We start from the raw sequence: 4,469 nt of genomic DNA, 5'->3' as shown, positions 1-4,469 counted from the left end.
CTCAGAGTCACTTGATCTCACGAGCTCACGGATGCACATTAGCTGAGTAAAACCTTTAGTCTCTATTCAGTCACTTAAACTACTTTTCCTTGACAATCTCTTGAGTAACTTAGGCACTTCATTCACTGCTTTATATATACTGTTGCATTTAACCTCCACAAATAACCTTTATCTAGAAATATTATTCCTGGTTTACAGATGTCAATACGGAAACTTAGGGAGATTGGATAACTTGCCCAAAGTCAGTACATGGTACAGCCATGGTTTAAACCCTGATCTACCGGACTCCAACCACAGGTGCAGCAGAGAGACAGAAACCAGGAGATGGGGGACAGTGGTGTCAGGAAGCTGAGGGGAAAGGAGTGACTACCTGCTGTGTACGAGGCCCTGTGCTATCTGCTGTCACACACTCTGTCTCTTTTCATCTTTACAAGCCAGTAAGTCCTATGATGTCCAGTTTACAAATGCAGGCCTGGAGATTCAAAAGGGTAAGTAACTTGTCTGAGTTCATACAAACGCAATGCTCTTCACTCCTTCCCCACCCACTTACCAGGGACCAAGTGCCACCAACTGCCCTGCCCGCACATTCAGTGAATTCTTCCCAACTTATGGGCAGCTTCCTTTTGGCTCTCAAATGCATGAATTCTCAAAGGACGTGCATGCTGTCTAAATCTTATACCTCATCCCCAGCTCCAGCTCCTTCCTTTCATCCATGATGGAAAAAATAAGTTTATATTTGCCACCTTCACTTCTTCACCTCCCAGCAATTCATTTCAGCCTTGCTTCTGCCCCCGCCACTCCTCTCATCTCAGGCCACATATTAATCAGGTTCTCCAGGGCAACAAAATCAACAGACTATAAATAGAGAGAAAGAAATTTATTATAAGGATTGGCTCACGTGATGGTGGAGGCTGAGTCCCCGTGATCTGTCATCTGCAAGGTGGAGACCCAGAAAAGCCAGGGGTGCTGCTCCAATCCGAGTCTGAAGTCCTGAAAGCCAGGGGAGCCAGTGGTGAAAGCCCCAGTCCCAGGGCAGGAGAAGACTGATGGCCCAGCTTAGTACATAGGCAGAAACAATTCTTCCTTCCTCTCCCTTCGCTCTATTCAGGCTGTAGATGGGTTGGGTGATGCCCACCCATGTTGGGGAGAATCTACCAGTTCAAGTGCTAATTTCATCCAGAAACACTCTCACAGATACATCCAGAATAATGTTTAACTGAGTATCTGGGTATCCTGAGGCCTGGTCAAGTTGACCCACAGAATTAACCACACAGTCCACTAAAGACTCCCTCATGGACAAATCCAACAATTGCTTCTCAGCCTCCATCCTTGCTGAGGCTTATACGGATTTGATAGTATTTATGTAGAGTTTATATATAAAGTAGGTAGAAGTGGAGATATTCTGATTAGAGCAGGGCAGGGGGCCTGACCCAGCCTCCATCCCTCCTCCTCCCTCCCTGCAGTACTCCCTGAAGCCCCTCAAGGGAGCCCTGGAGATCTGAGACACAGAGATCGGGTACCACCCTAGAGAGAGAAGAGCTTAAGACCTGACAATTGACTGGCAGGGTTTAGATGCTTGACACCCCCAAATTCACCTCTGTAACTCTAAAGAGTAAAGGAAGCCAATGGTAGACTGATCCAGAGTGAGGCTCTGGCTGGAAGGAGAGGTGGGTAGTTCAAGGGAGTTGACTGATGGATAAAAGAAAAAGAGACCTGACAGGCTGACACCACCACAAACTTGGAACCAGAAACATGCTGAAGAAAAACCTTTAGGACTTACTCTCAACTCCAAACCCTTAAAAGAAAGCCCACACCTTGGAGTAACTTGCACTGTGAGCTCTTTGAGGGAAGGGACCAAGGATTCTCAGGGGAAGTTCTAAAAAAACATTGATGGGTGGGCATAAAATTGAGATCTACCCACATGTAATGCATTTTTCCTCTTTGGTGAAATCACACTGAGTTCTGCGCCTACAGCTCTCCATGGGTTCAGAGAGCAACTAGTGCTGATTTTTCTATATTTATGTTAGCCATTTCCAGCCAGTTGCCATGGAAATCCAGAAGGTAAGCAAGGTACCAACATGGAGTGAAATCCAACTTTGAGAAATCTTACACGATTATAGAAAGTTTGCTTGTTTGTTGGATAGTTGTTAAAACGTTAGAGTTTTTCACAGCAGTACTCTGTTTTTCTGTCAGAGGAATGAATAATGAACAGAGCATATGCTTGGCCTGGGAATTCAGGGAAGATGGCCATGTGGTTTTCGCTTTTTTCCTCTTACAGATCTCAGCACCTGTCAACTTAACTCACACAGATTCAGAGTGAGGCGCTTTCTCTTCATTTTACGAATTTTATGACAATGCTCTCTATTTCCTGTCAAATTAGTGCCCTTCCCCTTTCTGCTAGCCTTTTGTTATGTAGACCTATAGATAATTTTAATTCTAGTGTCCTTGTCTTTATTAAACCGATACCCTCTACTGGATTAAATTGGGTCATAAAAATTGTATCACATTATTTTATGTAGCATAAATATAATGTCATGTGTTCAGTGTACTGTCAAGTCTTGGTGGTAATGAATAACCGACTTTCATTGCCCGCTGAGAATGCTGACTGGCCCTCCCACTCCACAGCTGTGGCTGATAGTAGACTATTTTCAGGCTACACCATCTCTGCTTTCCCCTAAGAATTACCTGGTGAGCTGGTGAGACAATCACCCATTCTATCCAGCTTAATTGGATTGTCTCTCCAGTGAAAAAAGAAAAAAAAAAGAAAAAGAAATTTACAGCTGTCCCCTTCTTTGTTTGTGACTTAGATTCCCTTATGAGGTTTTTCTTAGGCAGTAAGAAATGAAATACTTTAAATTTTGAGAAAATGTGTGGTCTCTTGGTGAGTGACCAGGCTGATGGGACCTACTTCTTCAGTCTTCAGTGTCTTGTGATGTCTTCTGAGACCAGTGTCCTAAAAATCAGGGGCAGCTGTCCATTCACTTAGCCAGGGTCCTCTTGGCCTCAGAAGACTGGGGCCAAGACATAATGAGACAGCGTCTCAGGAGGACAAGCTGAGAATGGCAGAAGCCAGGAAACTGAGTGATTCCCAGTCTGGAAGTCTCCAGAGGCAAACTGCCCAGGTGAGTCCAGAAACCTCCAATGCCCAACCTGGCTGGAGTCTTGACTGGGGAGAAGTTTCCTAAGGGAATGAAGCATCCCTGCGTTCAGCCCTAAGCTCGGGGACAGTGGAAAGAGGGGGCTAGTGAGCTCCACTTTCTGAAATAAAAATGCGTGTTTAAAGGTCTCCAAGGCTTTCCTTATCCATCTCTTGAGGGAGTCAGGGACTCTGCACCCAAGACCAAGACCAGGACGGTAAAGACCCTGCAGGGCTCTAATTTCTGTCACTCCCTCTCTGCGTCCCTGCTGAGACCCGCAGTGAAGTCCTTAAAACACAAAGGGGCAAGTGCCAGGACTCTGAGAGCAGGGAGGAAGCAGGGAATCGGATCACTGCAGCCCTCTGTGCCCGAGAGACTGGGGAGAGAAGACCAGGGGAAGGGAGTGACTGAAGCTCCAGAGAGAAAAGCGGCCAAGTCGCCGAGGTTTTCTGCCAGGGAAAGAAAACGGAAAGAGTGGGGAGCTAGCCAGGCCTGAGCCAACCTGGGGCAGAGCAGCAGAGAGGCCCAGCCTAGAGCTCCTGATCGCTCATCCCCTCTAATCAAGGAGGGGAGGCCACGGAGGGCCAAAGAGGCCAGGATTCCAATCTCTGCAGCAGTTGGCTACGTAAACATGGGCCAGGGTCTTCATCACCCAGTGCCTCTGTAAAACAGGCACAATACTAACTACTATGCATAAAATAGATAAACAGCAAAGTCCTACCGTACAGCACAGGGAACTATATTCAATACCTTGTAATAGCCTATAGTGAAAAAAAAATAGAAAAAGGAATATATTATATATATATATATATATATATATATATATATATATATATATATATATAACTGAATCACTGTGCTGTACACCAGAAATTAACATAACATTGTAAACCAACTATACTTCAATTAAAAAAAAAAGAATTGACAAGACAGAGGGGTTTGGGCTTGGGTGGTCCAACTAGGGCTAGGTAGTCCTTATAATAAAAAAGGGCACAATAATAATTTCAGACTCTTAAGGTTATGGTGATTCTTTTTCTCTACTTTTTCCTTGACAGGGAAGTTTCTCAGAAATGTTTACTTCTCAAAACACATCTGGGAAAAAAAACCAAAAAACACTTGAGCCCCTAGATGTGGAGAGTCAGCTTGGTCCTATCTCCTCTCTGAACAGCCTATTCCAAGGGAAACAGTGACGCCCTGTCCAGCTCAGACCCCTGATAGGGAGGGTCCTCTGGGGCTTATAGTTCATGCTGTTAATTTTCAAGTTAACCCCTTAAGGACAGCCAACTGTGTCATCCCATTTGTCTTTAGACTGGATATGGTGGCATCTGGATT

The sequence above is a fragment of the Vicugna pacos genome, chromosome 10, assembly GCF_048564905.1.
Source record: "Vicugna pacos chromosome 10, VicPac4, whole genome shotgun sequence".
Taxonomy (NCBI): domain Eukaryota; kingdom Metazoa; phylum Chordata; class Mammalia; order Artiodactyla; family Camelidae; genus Vicugna; species Vicugna pacos.
Note: the sequence above shows the minus strand (reverse complement) of the source record.